An 18,326-nucleotide genomic window follows, 5' to 3' on the forward strand; every position below is an offset into this window, starting at 1 on the left:
CAGGCGGGGCGGGCCGAGGCCCGGCAGCCCGGAAAGAAAACCTCCCGCCAGCGGAAGCGGCCGGGAGCCCCGCTCGCCTTCTCGGTGTGGCGTCCGTCTGTAGGGGTAGATTCCTGCCCGGGCCACCTCGCCCCGCTCCGCCGCGCCGCGCCGCGCAGTACCGGGGTCGCCGGGGCCACAGGCTAGTCCCACCCGCCTCCCGCTCCAGCCCGACTCGGAAGTGCCAAATGCAACTTCCGGCCAGGGCGGGGATTTTTTTGGAGCCCCCCCATCATTCTTATCCTCTTAGGTAAGTGACCAGACGTCCCGAACAAACGAGGAAACCTTACCTTTCTCTCTTCCCAACCCGGTCAGATAGTAAGGAACAGGAAGTAACCAAAGTGCTCAATTCGGGATGTCTGGTCGTTTTTTTTTTTTGGGGGGGGGGCCTACTTCCCTGTAGCGCCGCACGGCCCGGTTCGACGGCTCAGCGGTTGCCCGGGGCAACCAGCGAGTAGATTGGGCACCGACACATGACGTCACTCGGAAGGCGGGGCCACATTCCCTATGCCCTTCTCAAATATGGCTGTCTCGGCTTCGACGCTAACGTCCGATGCTTGCGTGAGGTTTCCTCGAACCAGTCGGAGGCTTCCTCGGTGGCGCTGTGAGGCCACAGGCGGCGCCCAGGAAAAGCGGGAGAGCGGGCGTCGAAAGGAAGAGGGCGGGGAGAGAGGTTAGAAAAAAAAAAAGAAAAAGCTAGCGTCAGGGCCACGCTGTGATTGGTCCGCGTCGCTGCCTCTGGGCCCGCCTCTTTCCTCGCCTCGGCCAACGGAAAGCCCGCGCCGGCGGGGTGGGGCGGGCGGGGCGGGGCGGCGGGGCCGGAGCGTGCGGAGGGCGGGCGCGGCGGCGGGCGGGGCGCGTGGGGGAGGGGCGGGCGGGGGGCGGCAGTCGGGCTGCGTCGCTCCAGAGGCGGCGGCGGCGGCGGCGGCGGCGGAGGAGGAAGAAGGAGGAGGGCGAGCGAGCGAGCGAGAGGATGGCGGAGTCGGGGCCGCTGACGGTAACCGGGCGGAGGGCGTCCGTCCGTCCGTTCGTCCGTGTGTGTCTGTGTGTCGGTCTCCCTGCCCGTCGGGCGGGCGGTCGGGCCGGCGGTGGGCCGGGGGAGGGCCGGGCGGCGAGGCCAGGCCCGGGCCGGGCGGGAGTCGCTGTGCCTGGGAGGCGCCGCCGCCGAGCCCGTCTCAGCCGGAGCGGCGCCGCGAAGGCTCTTGACAGCGGCCCGCGCCGGGGCCTGCGGTGGCGCTACGGCCCGTCCTGCCGTTGGGGCGCCGGTCCCGGCCGGCGGGGCTCCCGGTGCGCGCGCGTGTGAAACCCTGGCGGGGTCCCGGCTCGCGGAGTGGGCGCGGAGGGGAGGGGCGCGGGGGGACTAGTGGCCCCGCCTCCCGAAGCCCCCGCTCGCGCTCCCGCTCTGCTCCCTCTGGGCCCGAAGTGGCTCTTTCGGGCTGGGGAGGCGGCTGGAGCGAGGCGATCGCGGGCATCTGAGACCGCCCGCCCGCCCGCCCCGTTGGGTTGGGGAAGGCTTGATGATGGCCAGCCTCTCCTCGCGTTTCGGCTTTGAGGGGCCGGGGAAAGTCCTCCTCCGGCCCCCCTCGCTCCCCCTAGAGAGGACCGAGGATCTGTGGGCCTTAGACGGAGTGGAATACAAATTCCCCACGCCGGTCGGGGTCGGGATGAAACAGTTTTCTTCTTCCTTCCAGCACCAACCGCCACCCGCTCCCTGTAGCCATTGTTTCTCGGCCTCTTCCCCTCCCCATGCCCACTTAGGTGGAAGAAGAAGGACTTCCAAGTCGTTAATTGCCCCCCAAAAAGAAGAAGACAAGACAAGAAAGCAACCCAGGGTTTTTCTGTTCCTGCCCGAGTAGGGATGGACAAACAGGTGGACTGACTGACTGTCAGTAGTTGCAAAGAAGATGCTTTTTTTTTTTCAGCCTTCCCGAGAGACCATTTGATTTTTTTTTCTCATCGGTGGCTTTTTTTGGAGCCTAACGGGGTGATAAAAACAAAAGGGGAAGCACTCTTTGGTAGCCTATCCCCCCCAAAAAAAGTGCTGTTCTCTGTGTCTCTGGGGAGGCTGACGTTAAAATTGGGCTGCAGATGTGAGGATAGTATTTGCTTTCAGCAGCGTAACTTCCAGCCGTCTGTATCTGCGCCTGCATCTCTGCAATTTCATAGACTTCTTCACACATGTCAGTAGCTTCTAGGACTTAACTAAGAGTGGTGACGGTTTGTGAAACTTATTTGTTTATGTATTTTTTTTTCACAATTCGAGAAACACTTGCATAATCGGGTATTTTTTATATTTAAATGTGCATCTGTACTGGAAATTTGCTTCTAATTGTAAAGACCCTATTGGTGCTCTTTCTTCCCCTCATTCAACAAAGTAGTGGACAGAGACAACTTTTCGGTACATTTGTACCATTCACAAAGCTTCCTTTATCATTTTAATTGATCAAGTGTTGATTTTCATGACAGTGACCAGAACTTTTAGGTATAAAGTTTGTAAATGACGATTCCTGATATATGGAACTAAGATCGAATATAAGCTTTTTAACAAATACTTGAATAATGTTGCTTCTCTGCCATTTGGCTAAAATAAAATGTAAAATACTTGTAATATTTTTATTATAAGCATACATTTGAAACATGGATCACAAAGACTTTGTCTCAGTAACCTTGAAATGTCTAAAATGTAATATAAAACTAACAAAACTATTTTTGAATGTTAGTTTCCAGTTATATATTATATTAGCCCTGTCTTTAAGAGTCCTTGTTTTTAAAAGTAAGTTCAGTTTTTTAAAAACACACTTATTTCAAGGTGATATTTGCTTTCTGATCTTAAATTTAGTTTCCTAGTGTTTACTTTTATTTTGTTACAAATTGTCAACCAAGGATTGATGATGTGATATATTAATAGCTTGCATCTGGATTATGTATATGTATATATACATATGTATACTAGCTTGCATCTGAATACCAACCATATTCTAAAAGTTGTTCAGTTTGATTTTGGGGCATCTCTTCTGGCTCAGGAATAACAGAGGAATTAACTTTTGGCTGAGGGCTGGATCACTCCTGGTGCTGTTCAGGGGACCAAATAGGATGTTGGGAGTTAACCTAGGTGGGCTTTGTGGAAGGCAAGTGCCCTATCTATCCACTGTGTTTGCCAGCCTCTGGTTAATTTTTTAAAATAGAATTTATACCAAGATTAAGCAACGTGTGAACTGTAAATCACTTAAACGTTTGAAAATTTTTGCTTTTCAAAAGGAACATCAAAATGATAGATTCTTTTGTTGTTCTTGCCTCAAATTATCCTTATTTATTATTGCTTTAAAAATACTTATTAATTTTTGGAGTTTGGGCCACACCCAGTGGTGCTCGGGGTTTATTCTTGGCTCTGTGTCAGGGATTTCTCCTAACAGTGCTAGATAGAAGACTACCTGCAGTGCCAGTGACATTACCCTCCACACTGTCTCTTGGCCCTTTGCTTTTTATTTTTTAACCACACCCAGTGGAGCTCTGAGCCACTCCCAGGGACCTTGCTGGAGGATTGAACCCTGACCTCTTGCATGCAAAGCACTCAGCTCCATTAAGCTCTCTTTCCAACCCTGCAATTATCCTTTTTAAATATTAGTATTTGTTCAGTGGCTGCAACAGGCCTTGTCTCATCTTCAGAGAGACATAAACTGGAATTCTTTGTAGAAAACTTTAAAAATATGGCTTCTAAATAGCAACTGGTATATTTATTTATTTTTTTTTGTCTTCATTTGCCCATATGTATTGTTTGGGGAGGATAAATAAGATTGAATTCTTTGCCACATAGTCAGTTAAATTGCAGTCACATTTGCTGTAAAAGTATCCTGGATTATTAATATCTATTGTGTAATTCAGCATTTCTATAATACTTACTCTTTAAGCAGTTTAAAATAATTTTAGGTTTTTTTTTTTTTTTTTAGTAAGGTATTCATATATAACTTTTTAACTTAAAACTACTTTAATTTGTATGTGCAGATATAAGGATATACAGTTTTGGGAGGTGAAGACTGAGTGAAATAATATTTTTTGTTTTGTTTTGGGGCCACACAGGGAGCACTCAGGAGTTACTCCTGACTGCGCTCAGAAATTGCTCCTGGCAGGCTCAGGGGATTATATGGAATTCTGGGGATCAAACCTGGGTCCGGATCTGTCGCATGCAAGGCAAACACCCTACTGCTGTGCTATTGCTCCAGCCCTGAATGAAATAGTATTTATAATTCAGTTTACTGTATACCAGTCATGAATTTAAAGAATGAAATCTATACTTAATCAAAAAGGGACAAAACAAGATCAAAGAAACCAAGCAATAGCAACATTGACCCACAATTTCTTATGTGAGTTTGATATTTATAACTTGGCCTTGGTAGAAGTATTCTTAAGCTAGTTTGTAAAATGTCAATTAGAGAAAATTTAGGTAGAAGAGAACCACATACTATTTACAAAGCAGATTAGTTAGGGAATTGATATATACTTTCTTATAGAAATTGGCTATCACACATGATATACTTTTCTAGTACTGAAAATACTAAATTAATTATGGCTTTACTTTTGCTTGTTTGTTTATTTGGTTTTGGTTTTTGCGCACCCGCAGTGTGCAGGGAGGACTTCAGGCTCTGAGCTCAGGAATCATCCTGGTGGTGCTAAGGGACTGACTATACGGGATGCTGAATTTTAAACCTGGGCTGCTGGTAAAAGGCAAGCGCCCTATCCCATTGTACTATCACTCTCGACCAATTTTTGCTTATTGGTGCTTTACATTTCATAGGTATTATTCTGTAGATATGCTTAAAATTGATTTTTTTTATATACCTAAATAATTGTCTGTTTTTGTGTCCCTCAATTTTTAGGTGGTGGTGGGGTTTAGGGTCATACCCAGTGGTGCTCAGGGCTCACTTCTGGTTCTGTGCTCAGGATCGACTCCTTGTGATGCTTAATGGACCATATACAGAGCTGAGGAGCTAACTGGCACCTGCTGCTTGGAAGATAAGCTCCTTACCTCTTGTATTATCTCATCACCCTTACATATCCCCTATTTTAATGTATTTGCCTTCTGAGTTTTATTTACTTGTTATGCTGAATGTAAGTCATATCATCTAGTTAACTTTCTTTGTTCTCTTAATATTGTAGTTAAGATCTATTTTTTTTGTTTGTTTTTTTTTTGGGCCACACCCATTTGATGCTCAGGGGTTACTCCTGGCTAAGCGCTCAGAAATTGCCTCTGGCTTGGGGGGACCATATGGGACGCGGGTCCTTCCTTGGCTAGCCCCTTGCAAGGCAAGACACCTTACCTCTAGAGCCACCTCACCGGCCCCAAGATCTATTTTTTTTTTTGGCCACACTCAGGTTGTTAACTCCTGGCTCCGTGCTTAGAAATTAGTTCTGGTAGGCTTGAGGGTCCATATGGGATCCTGGGGATTGAACCCAGGTTATTTGCATGCAAACCAAACACCCTCTCCTTTGTGCTTTTCTGTGGCCCTTTTTTTTTCTACTTTTTATCTAAACATTTAAAGTTTGAAAAAGTTGTGTTACAGGTCAGTTAATTTTGTACTTAAACTTGAATATATTCTGAATGTATTTATTAATCAGTGCATGTTAAAAGGACTAGGTAGAAGTGAGAACCTGACTTAAGTTCTAAAATACATAATTGCATTATTATTTTAAAGTAAACTAATATCTGTTCTATCTTTGTTACATATTTTCCCTTAGCTCTCAACCTTTAGCACCATACTTTAGCAAACTAAAGTTCTTACACGTGAAAAAATTCTAAATACAAAGAGCACTTCAGCTTTTGAAATCTTGGTAACTTGCTTTTTGAAAAAGCTTATGAAGTTCTCATTATCAAGATTTAAAGGAGCTAATAATTAGATTTCACACCATATATCCATTTCAACTTCTTTAAAGATCAGAATGAATTGTAAAAAGTAGTGTATGATATAAAGGTTCTCTTACTAGAGAGAATCAACTTATTGCTGAAGCTAAAATATCATAGAAGAGGACACCTTAGCATAAGTAGTTGGTTTGTCATATGTAAAATGAACCTGGAAGATTTTTCTGAAATTTTTTGGCATTTAGCATTGTAGTTGTTTGTAGTTTAAGAAGTTTATTTGTCCTCAAATACTATTTGTAATTTCCACAATTTTAATTAAGTAACTTCATAGATAAAAAGGTTTTCTTTTAGGATTCTAATGTCTTGGAGAAAATGTAGAAAGGAATTATTTGGAGACTGCTGATTTATAGAATTTGGAGTTAATTTCATAAGTTAAATTTGGGCTTCTTCAGTTTTCAGTTTTGTGCAGTACAGTACTCCAACCTGCTTTCAAGTCTTTCACAGTTTTCCAAATAGTTGCACACTAACACTTGTGTCTGCATGTGTAGTTGAGTTGCCAGGATAAGACCCAGGACCTCAGCCCAGTAAAATAATAACTTACAAAATTCATCTACGGGGGCTGGAGAAATAGTTGGTGGGTAGTGGGTAAGGCGCTTGCCTTGTATGCGGCTGACCTGGGTTCAATCTCTAATGTACTCCATATGGTTCAACAAGTCGCACCATGAATGATCTAGTCTTGCAGAGTTAGGAGTAAGCTCTGTGTACATTGTTGGATCTGGCATAGAAGTGGAAATTAACAAACAAACAAATAAACAAATATATATATATATATATATAGTTTGGTTTTGGGCCACATCCGATGATGCTTGGATTACTCCTGGCTATGCGCTTAGAAATCGCTCCTGGGTTGGTGTACCATATGGGATGACTGGGATAGAACCGAGGTTCGTCCTGGGTCAGCTGTGTGCAAGGCAAATGCCCTATTGCTGCGCTACTGCTCAGGCCCAAAACATTTTTTTCCCCTATGAATGCTTCTTACCAATAAGATTTTTGAGCACTAAGTATGTCTTTTACTCTGAGGATATAAAGATAAATATTCTGTTTTCTGTTTTCAGTAAGTCCACTTTTTTTTAAAATGAATTAGAAAACCATTATTTGTTTAATTGTGTGACAGATACTTTGATAGCCATGCACATTGAAATGCTCAGTTAAGACTCAGATTGCTTGTAAAACTAGCAGTGTTTACCAGAAAATGGGGTCTGAACTAGCTCTAGGAGTAAATAGGATAGATTGAGAGTAGAAAAAGGACAGAGATTACTGATGATAAGGGCCATATGGAGAACTCACTATTTGCAGATGAATAGCAGTTTCAGTTCTATGTGTGATCTAAAATAGTAGGCTTTCATTTATTTTTTTTAGGTTTTTTATTGTGTCAAATTTAATATGGACCTTGAGCTATGGATTGGTATTGTAATGCACTGTTCCAAATTATTAAACAGTATTAACATATATTTTTCAATATGTTATGATTAAGTGCTAGGAGAACATATCAATTTGCTATGGATAATTTTTAGGCTTAGAATTTGGATAATTATAGTATGTTACAAAATCAATTAAAGGAACCAAAGATAGAATACAAAGAAAGAGAATACATGCAACGCCAGAAATTTGCAGGTGGCCAATCCTGGTTTAATCCCTGGTATTGCATATGGATCTTTGAGCACCACCAAGAGTTTGATATAATACTTCTTTTGGACAGGATATGAGGTCAGAGCCTCATTTTTCCAAACATTTGTCCCTAAATTACCCAAAGTTTCTGTTTTGAAATTTTCTTTCCTTGGATATTTGGACCTTCACCATGTGATGCTTAGGTGCTTCTCAAGTCTTAGCTGTGCTTTGAGGGAGTGTGCATTACTAGACAGAGAATCTGGGCCTCCTGTTGTAATAATGCCTGTGCTTTAGCTATCTTTCTAATCTCTGTTATAATCTTGTATTGTCCATTCCCTTTTGTTTTAAAACTTGGACCATTCTAGTCTTAATAGAATTCGGAAATTCTTTTAAAATTCTCTACATTTGGGCTGACGTGTAGGGAGTCTGGATTCATCTTTTAGGCCACATGTGTATAATCATGTTGACTTTTATGGTTTTGGAGTACGCAGTTACTTTTCTATATAGCACTAAAGTATTCAAGACCCACTAGTCTTCCTTATCATTTTCTTTCCTACTTCTTGGTTGTTATTTCTGTAATTCAGGGCTATAGGTTGCCATCTTTTTTTTTTTTTTTTTTTTGGCTTTTGGTTTTTGGGTCACACCCAGCAGCGCTCAGGGGTTACTCCTGAAATCACCCCTGGCAGGCACAGGAGACCATATGGGATGCCAAAATTTGAACCACCGTCCTTCTGCATGAAAGGCAAATGCTTTATCTCCCTGCTATCTCTCCAGCCCCAGGTTGCCATCATTTAATAACTTCCATTCCCTTTTTCTGTATGCTTTAGTGTTTTCAGCCTTTTTATACCTGCACACCAGCACTTGTCCTGTATATTGTTTTCATGGACTGACAGTAATAATGAAGGTAGTAGACCAGTAGTTTTTTTGGCTTTCTGCATCTGCAGACTGGTGGTTGAAGACCACTGCTATGCCACAGATAAGTGAGACCATCTAGTATTTGTCCTCCTCCCTCTGACTTACCTCACTTAAGATGATTTCTTCCATATTCAATCAAGTTGCAATGAACTACATAATTTTATCTTATTCTGTGGCTGCATAGTATTTCATTATGTATCTAATATCTCTCTACTCATCTGTTGTTGGATATTTGAGCTGTTTCTATATCCTGGCTGTTTTTACTAAGTGCTGCAATGAATATAGGTGTGCATATATATTTTATTTTTCGTTTGGCTTTATGTTTTGGCGCCATACTCGGCAGTACTCGAGATGGACTGGGGGAGGAGTATGTGGGATGCTAGGGTTTAAACTGGCTACTGGCAAATGTCCCACACACTGTATTACTGTTCCAGCCTTATTTTTTAATTGTTATTTTTATTTTGGGGGTAGATGCCAAGAGGTGTAATCACTGGGTCATATAGAAGTCCCATTTTTTTTCTTTTTCCTTTTTTTCTTTTTGTGTCATACCTGGAGGTGCTCAGGGACTACTCCTGGGTCTGTGCTCAGAAATCGCTCCTGGTAGGCCCGGGAGACCATGTGGGTTGCCGGGATTTGAATCATCATCTGTCCTGGATTGGCTGGGTGCAAATGCCATACCGCTGTGCTATCTCTCTGGCCATTCTTCTCTGAGGAATCATACTGTTTTTCTATAGGTGCTGAACCAGACCACATTCCTGCTAGCAATGCATGAGAGTTCGTTAACAACCTCCACTACTTGGTTATATATGCCATTTTCACTGCTGTGAGATGATACTCCATTGTCATTTTTGATTTTGATCTCCCTAATAATATGCTAACTCCTAATCTTAAGATTATTCTGAAACTTAAACTTGTTGGTGTCATATCCTCAGTTTAGCCAGGTACTCTGTACTTCCTTCAAATCCTTCAAATCCTTTGGCAGACCTGTGATCCTAGTTAGATTCTTTCTGTTTAATTTCCCTTAGCACCTGTACTTCTTTTTTAGGATATAGCTTTGTAATGATGTGTTAATGTCACTTTTGCTAGACTCTAACTTCATGATGAGAAGAGTGTGATTGTTATCTTTGTTGTTTTTCTCTGTGATATAACCTGTAGCTTCCTAAAACAATTTGAATTAGTAAGGTAGGACACAAAATTGATTGGTTACTCAGTAGACTGAAGACAAGTCTTAGTGCTATTGCTTTTATTTATTTATTTATTTATTTATTTATTTATTTATTTATTTATTTATTTATTTATGTACTTATTTATGTACTTATTTATTTCTGGGTCACACCTGGCAGCGCTCAGGGGTTATTCCTGGTTCTATGCTCTTGGCAGGCTCGGGGGACCATATAGGATGCCGGGATTCGAACCACTGTGCTTCTGCATGCAAGGCAGATGCCCTACCTCCATGCTATCTCTTTAGCCCCTGCTATTGTTTTAAATAAAATTATTTAAATTAGATGTTCTTAGATCCTTTTAGATCTTATCTTAATTCAGGGTGTGTTTCTTTCTTTTTTTTTTTTTATTTAAACACCTTGATTACATACATGATTGTGTTTGGGTTTCAGTCATGTAAAGAACACCACCCATCACCAGTGCAACATTCCCATCACCAATGTCCCAAATCTCCCTCCTCCCCACCCGACCCCCGCCTGTACTCTAAACAGGCTTTCCATTTCCCTCATACATTCTCATTATTAGGACAGTTCAAAATGTAGTTATTTCTCTAATTAAACTCATTACTCTTTGTGGTGAGCTTCATGAGGTGAGCTGGAACTTCCAGCTCTTTTCTCTTTTGTGTCTGAAAATTATTATTGCAAATGTCTTTCATTTTTCTTATAACCCATAGATGAGTGAGACCATTCTGCGTTTTTCTCTCTCTCTCTGACTTATTTCACTCAGCATAATAGATTCCGTGTACATCCATGTATAGGAAAATTTCATGACTTCATCTCTTCTGACAGCTGCATAATATTCCATTGTGTATATGTACCACAGTTTCTTTAGCCATTCATCTGTTGAAGGGTATCTTGGCTGTTTCCAGAGTCTTGCTATGGTAAATAGTGCTGCAATGAATATAGGTGTAAGGAAGGGGTTTTTGTATTGTAATTTTGTGTTCCTAGGGTATATTCCTAGGAGTGGTATAGCTGGATCGTATGGGAGCTCGAATTCCAGTTTTTGGATTAATCTCCATATCACTTTCCATAAAGGTTGAACTAGACGGCATTCCCACCAGCAGTGGATAAGAGTTCCTTTCTCTCCACATCCCTGCCAGCACTGTTTATTCTCATTCTTTGTGATGTGTGCCATTCTTTGTGGTGTGAGGTGGTATCTCATCGTTGTTTTGATTTGCATCTCTCAGGGTGTGTTTCTTAACAATTGTCAGTCAACTCACATCATCAACTAAAAAATTGTTGGTAAAAAGGTCTGGAATACTCGTAGAGGCTGAATGACAGTTGAATATGAGAGCACAGAGAAAACATTTAAAATAAAAGGTACGGTCTGGAGAGATAGCTTAGTGATAGGGCATTTGCCTTGCATGCAGCTGATCTGGGAGGGACACAGTTAGATTCCTGTCATCCCATACAGTCCCCACCCTGCCAGGAGCGATTTCTGAGCAGCGCAGAGCCTGGAGTAACCATCGTATGCTGCTGGGTGGCCCTAAAAACCAATCAGTCAAGTTTAAAAATAAAAAGGCAGATAAATAAAAAAGACTTTGCTTTTGGGTTTCACTTGGGGATACTTTGGGGATCATGCGGTGATAGGAATTGAATCCATGTTTCCTGTATGCAAAGCATGCACTCCAGCTTTTTGAGTCATCTCTCATCCTCTTAAGACATTTATAGAATGGGCCAGAGTGAAAGCACAGCGATAAGACATTTGCCTTGCATGTGGCCAACATAAGACAGACCCCAGTTTGAATTCTGGCATTCCATATGGTCCCTCAAGTCTGTCAGGGATGATTTCTGAGCACAGAGCCAGGAATAATCTCTGAGCGATGCTGGTTGTGACCCCCCCCCCCCCAATATTTATATAAACATAGATTTTCAATATACTACTTATTTTATGTGAGCATAAAGCAATAATGATTTAAGGTGACAAGGTATGGTTAAATTGTTATTAATAAATTTTTTCAAAGATGATACAGGATTGGGGCCAGAGCAGTACTACAGTGGGTAGGGCATATGCCTTGCATGTGGCTGACCCGCTGACCTGAGTTTGATCCCTGGCATCCCACATGCCAGAGTGATTTCTGAGTGCAGAGCCAGGAGTAACCCCTGAATTCCTGAGCGCTGCTGGGTGTGATAGAAAAAACAAAATAAACAGACAAAAAGATGATACAGCATTACAAGTATTGTATTACAGAAAGATTTTCATCTACAATGATACCATTTGGGATTTGCTGGAGCAATTGATAGTACAGCAGGTAAGGGCTCTTTCCTTATACACAGTTGATTTGGGTTTAGTCCCCATCAACCCAGAAGGTTTGGAGCCCCATTAGGAGTGATCCTTGAGTGAAGAAGAGCCAGGAGAAACCCCTGAGCATTGCTGGGTATAGCCGTCCTCCACAAAAAAAGATAAAACTTGAAATAATATGTCAAACTTCCATTATTGTAAAGGTTTACATAATGAGATGAAGCATAGTAGGTACTGAGGTTCATTATTAGTATTTAATTAAAGCAAATAGTTATCTGAAAATACCCAATAGTCAGTATCTAACAATATTGGAAGTATAATTTTACTTTCTTTATCTATTCAGCATATAAAATTGAGTTATACGATTCTCATCAGCTTTGAAGGAAGACATACCTGTTGCAATGATAGGACAAAATGACATAATTATTTGTGAAGAAAGCAAGCTTTATTCTCTGTATTTCCTGTTAGCTAGCATTGGAAAAATAAAATTGGAGATTATAATTACTTCTTTGCTAGAGGTATCGCAATTTAACATATTGAGCCATCTGAAGTTATTTAACTCAATTTTGTGTTAAATATTTTTGGGACAAAGAATTTAAAATTTTATTAAATGGACTTAGTTCAGATTGACATATTCACATAAATTTTATCTTAATGTTGTGGTCTCTTCTGTTCTGTGCCTATATAAGGCTATGTAGAAAAGCTAGTTATATTTTGTTGCGAGAACAAATACCGATTTATCTACAGTGTGTTAATTACAGTTTTAATCTCATAGAAACATGATGCTTATATAGTAGGCAGCTTAAAATAGTAAGGCTTTATGTTTTAATCTTGAAGACATTTATTTCTGTACTTTGGAAATAATGATTTGAAATTCTTAATACTAGAAATATGGCCTAGTTTCAGAACACCCACTAAGCAACTGTGGGAACTCAGCATGCTGAAAAGGTTTGTATTGCTGCAGTATTTTTTAATTTCCCCACCTCCTGTTACATAATAGCTTATAGTAGTACACACAGAACATGAGTATTAGGGACAAGAACAAAGTGTATTGAAGCATCCAAAATCTGTGCTACTCTGTTGTTTACTAAGGACAGAAAAATGATCCAGCATAATTATGGTCAGTGAGTTTTTGACATAAATAGATGGTAATGTTTAGATCGCAAAGGAAACATTAAAAGAATTGACTTGGCGTTGAAAAGATTACTTTAAAAATGAAGTCTTGGAACCGGGAGATATTGCAAAGGGATGGAGCGTGGGTCTTGCATCATCAGTCCCAAGTTCCATCTGTAGCATACATATCCCTCTCTCCAGCTCTGTATGGCCCTGGTGGCTCCCTATTTCTGTTATGCCTGCGGAACATTGCATTGTCAGGCTAGAACATCTAATCTCAGGATTGGTACTGTCTTGTAACATGCAGTGACCCTATGCTCAGGAGCACAGCTATGGAGGACCCTCCTTCACCTCCTGCCCTCCACGCCCCCCCTCCCCCCCCAGTAAAAGAAGAGAAATGGAGTCATTTTGGAAATATGAAAACAATCTGTTAGGATTCTTATTTTAAAAGTTTGATGACTAATATGTTTACATGAAATTTGTGTGCAGGCCTTAAAATAGTTAAAAGTATTTATTGAAAGTACTTTATCCTCCCAAAGTGCTAGTCCACCACACTATATTGTATTAAACTGTAATTTCATTAGAAATGGATTAAAATGCCGGAGTGATAGCGCAGGGGTAGGGCATTTGCCTTGCACGTGGCTGGCCCAGGACAGTTCACAGTTCGATCCCTGCGTCCCATTTTTGTCCCCTGAGCCAGGAGCGATTTCTGAGCGCATAACCAGGAGTAACCTCTGAGTATCAACGGGTGTGGCCCCAAATCCATAAAAAAGGATTAGAAACTAACTTGAAAAAGAATGAAATCTACTGGTTTATTGTTCCAGAAAGGTTGGTTGTAAAGGTATTTGATGCAACTTAACTTTGATCAGCTTTAGTTAGTTAACAAAGGACCTGAGTTATCTGCACAAATCATAACATTGAGTTAAATATTAGTTATCTTTTTATTTGAAAGGCTTTTATACTGAGAAGAAATATATGAGTTTATATTTTTTGTTTAGGTAATATAGTTACTGTTATGGTATTGATGTGTACCTAGTAACTGCACCACCAAAGTGCCCCAGATTTTCCACCATTGCCCTTTGTTCCCTTTGGTCTATGCTTTCATTACAAAGTAGCCCCTTGCCTGGCATTCTCACTTATGGAATCCAGGTCTAAGGGTTATCATTTGGTATCTCATGGGATGTCAGAGATTGACCCTGTGTCCTCCTGGTGCAAGGCAAACACCATACCCACTGTGCTATATCTCTGCCCCTTACCCCTGTGCCACAATTTTTTAATCCATTCATCAGTCATTGGACATCTCAATTTTCAGTGTTCGTCTTGTTCACTTCAGCAGCACATAATCTGAAATTAGTATCCCAACTATTGTAGTAAGTGCTGCATTGAATATAGCTGTGTATATATCTTCTTAAATTAATGTTTCTGTGTTTAGGGGTAAATGCCAAGAAGTGGAACCCCTGGGTCAGTGGCCTCAAACTTTTTTTTTTTTTTTTTTTTTTTTGGTTTTTGGGCCACACCCGTTTGACGCTCAGGGGTTACTCCTGGCTATGTGCTCAAAAATCGCCCCTGGCTTGGGGGGACCATATGGGACGCCGGGGGATCGAACCGCGGTCCTTCCTTGGCTAGCGCTTGCAAGGCAGACACCTTACCTCCAGCGCCACCTACCCGGCCCCGGCCTCAAACTTTTAAAACAGGGGCCCAGTTCACCTGTCCCTCAGACCATTGGAGGGCCAGACTATAGTAAAAACAAAACTATGAACAAATTTCTATGCACACTGCATATATCTTATGTTGAAGTGAAGAAACAAAATGTAAACAAATACAGTACTTTTATTTATTTTTGAGAAATTTCCATATAATTTTTCTGTAAAGGTTGAACCTGATGACATTCCCAGCACTAGTGAATGAAGGTCCCTTTTTCATAGCATTGCTGATAGCAGTGTTCTTTACAGTATTTTTTGGTATATGCTATTTTCACTAGTGTGAGGTGATATTCATTATTATTTTTATGTGCATTTGCCTGATAATTTATGATGAATATTTTCTCATAGACCTGTATGTCTTCAGGAATTGGCTGTTCATATCTTCTATCCATGTTGGGCTTTTTTGTTTGTTTTTGGTTCTGGGGCCACACCTGGTAATGCTCATGACTTACTCCTGGTTTGACCATTTGCTGTGCTGGAAATCCAACTCAGGTTGGCTGCTTGCAAGGCTAATGCCTTAGCTACTGTAGTATTTTTCTAGCCAGGGATTATTGGTTTTGTTGTTGTTGAGCCTTTCAAAGTACATAAGAAATCTTGGATACCTGATATTTGCAGATTTTTTTGCACCCTCACTAGTGTGTCTTTATTTTAGCTTGAGTTTCATTGAAATACAAAATCTTTTTTTTTTCTTTTTGGTTTTTGGGTCATGACTGATGATGCTCAGGTGATATGCCTTGCTATGCGCTCAAAAATCGCTCCTGGCTGGGGGGACCATATGGGTCAGCTGTGTGCAAGGCAGCCCTATCGCTGTGCTATTGCTCCAACCCCAAAAACACAAATTTTTTTTTTTTTTTGGCGGGGGGGGGGGGCACACCTGGCGGCACTCAGGGGTTACTCCTGGCTCTGTGCTCAGAAATTGCTCCTGGCAGGCATGGGGGTTTACGTGGGATGCAGGGATTCGAACTGACGTTGGTCCTGGATCAGCCGCTTGCAAGGCAAATGCCCTACTGCTGTGCTATCTCTCCGGCCACAAAATACAAAATCTTAAATGTGATATTCATTTGTCTTGGTTTTCTTTTTTTTTTTTTTTTTTGTATTTGTCTGTGGAGATAGTCATTGAAAACACACCGGAGGTCCATGTCCTATAAAGTTCTCCATATATTTTCTTTAGTATATTTTATGGGTTCTAGTCTATGAGTTAATTTTTATGAGTAATGTGAAATACAGATCTAGTTTTATGATGCATTTTTTTTGGCAAGTGGTTGTCCAGTTTTCCAGTACAATTTGTTGAAGAAACTTTCCTTGCTCTACTTCATACACTCAGCTCCTTTCTCATGAAAAGGAAGAGCTTAATACATTTACTTTAAAAGTCAGTTATATAATTTTTGTAGATTAGCTCTGTGAGTAATCCTTAATGCATATGACTACCAGCAAACAAGAAATATAAAAATCTTATCTGGCCTTTTCTTAATTATAAATGTGACATTTTCTTACTTAAGCATATGTATATATGTACATATTAATTATATTAATAGTGGTTTTGTAGCAAGAACTCAAAGGTTATTTTCATCAAAGAAAGTTGGTTATGGGCTTATAACCAGCAGTTCTCAGGGCTTAATCCTGTCTGCTGAACCAGTATCACTACTGGTGGGATTTGGGGATTGGACTCTAATTAGCTGTGTACAAGAAAGTACCTTAACTATAGTACTATATAATATTTTTTCTTTTAGGCATAATATAACGCTTGCTATCTGCATGTTACTAAATGATTTTCCTATGCAATATGAGTAATTTTATATCAAAGCTTCTGTAATTCTGTAAAAATATTTTGGGATTATAGTATTAGATTATACTTTTAGGTAGTAAATAGTATATTATCAATTTGTAACTAGTTGGCTTTAATGTGTTAATTATATAAATTAGTGAAAAATTTGTTTCATGTCTGTATAAAATAGAGACAGTTTGCTTTTTTTTTTTGTTTTTTTTTGTTTTTTTTTGGTTTTTGGGGCCACACCTGGTAACTCAGGAGTTACTCCTGGCTATGCGCTCAGAAATCGGTCCTGGCTTGGGGGACCATATGGGTTGTCGGGGGATCAAACTGCAGTTGGTCCTAGGCTAGCGCCAGCAAGGCAGATAGATGCCTTTCTGCTCCATGCCACTGACGGTGACTTTTTGACATTTTGAGCAATAGCTGGTGGGGGGAAATTTATTATCATTTGATAAAGTTTACAAAATTATGCCTGGCCACTGATTTTTTTTAAATTTTATTTTTAAATAAGGAAGACTATATTTTTAGGTATAATAGAAATAAATTGTATGTATATATTCAAAGCACCACGTGTATTATATGTAGAGTTTATTTTTAATAAGTTAACAAAAGACAGAGTTAGTATTTGTTGACTGTTTAGGATATAAATTGAAGGAGTGAGGGGTTGCGATAACTCCAAGATTCCTGACTTAGTCCTTTTAGTGATTTCCTCTAATATGTTACTTCTTTCTCTTGGTGGATGAGTGTTATAGCTGGATGTGCTCCGGGATCACTCATGGTAGTGCTTATGTGGTGCATAAGTGCATATGTGGTGGAAGACAAATGCCTAATCTTGTACCATCTCTCTTGCTCTATTTTTTTTTTTTTAATATCGTTTCTTTTAAGAAGGGAGAAATTGGGGCCGGAGAGATAGCACAGCGGTAGGGCGTTTGCCTTGCATGTAGCTGACCCAGGACAGATGGAGGTTCGAATCCTGGTACCCCATATAGTCCCCCAAGCCAGCCAGGAGAAATTTCTGAGTGTAGAGCCAGGAGTAACCCCTGAGAACTGCTGGGTGTGACCCAAAAACCCAAACCAAACCAAACCAAAACAAAAAAAAAAAAGAAAAGAAAAGAAAAAAGAAGGATTGCTTCTCGGCCTTTTGGCTAAGATCAAGTGAAGAAAAAAGAAGGGGGAAATTTAGTTTTTTCAATGAATTTTCACAATTTAATTTTTGTTTTGTTTGTGGGCCACATCCAACTATGATTACTCTTGGCTTTTAGCTAAGAGATTATTCCTGACATTGCTTTGTCAGCTGAAAGTGGTGCCCGAGGTGGAACCTTGCTGCATGCAAGACAAGTTCCTTACCCTATACTAACTATGTCTTTGGCCCTGAATTAACTTAAATGGGTATTGATTGTTGTTTTCATCTTCTCTTACATATACAAGTTTATTTATAAATATTTAATTGGCTATATTCTTTGCTAGTTTAAAAATCAACATGCTAAACTAACTGTAGGTTTATTTCAGTTTAAAAATAATAGATTTTAGGGGCTAGAATGGTTGCGCAGTGGTAAGGTGTTTGGTGTACACGCTGCTGACCTAGGGCAGGGTGGACCACGGTTTGATCCCTGCGTCCCATAAGGTCCCCCCAAGCCAGGAGCAATTTCTGAGCAGCAGAGCGAGGAGTATATTCCTGGGCGTCACTGGGTGTGGCCCAAAAACCAAAAAAAAAAAGAGAGATTTTAAACTTTTTTTTTCCCCTTCAGTTTTTGGGTCACATGCAGTGGTGCTAAGGGGTTACTCCTGGCTCTGTGCTCAGAAA

General features: G+C 40.9%; 1 protein-coding gene and 1 pseudogene across 2 annotated transcripts in view; both read left to right on the plus strand.

Moving 5' to 3' along the window:
- Positions 1-988: 988 nt before the first annotated feature.
- The window catches only part of SHOC2 (SHOC2 leucine rich repeat scaffold protein), a 73,399-nt gene continuing 56,061 nt past the window's right edge, over positions 989-18,326 (plus strand). The window contains exons 1-2 of one of the 2 annotated variants that reach the window (XM_049790785.1): positions 1,021-1,036; positions 4,658-4,754. The gene's annotated coding sequence lies outside the window, so the exon portion shown is untranslated. Of the gene's footprint in view, positions 1,037-4,657; positions 4,755-18,326 lie in introns of both variants that reach the window. The other variant, XM_049790784.1, reaches the window with a different exon arrangement.
- Positions 17,648-17,797, plus strand: LOC125995199 (uncharacterized; annotated as a pseudogene).

Source organism: Suncus etruscus, chromosome 17 (genome assembly GCF_024139225.1).
Source record: "Suncus etruscus isolate mSunEtr1 chromosome 17, mSunEtr1.pri.cur, whole genome shotgun sequence".
Taxonomy (NCBI): domain Eukaryota; kingdom Metazoa; phylum Chordata; class Mammalia; order Eulipotyphla; family Soricidae; genus Suncus; species Suncus etruscus.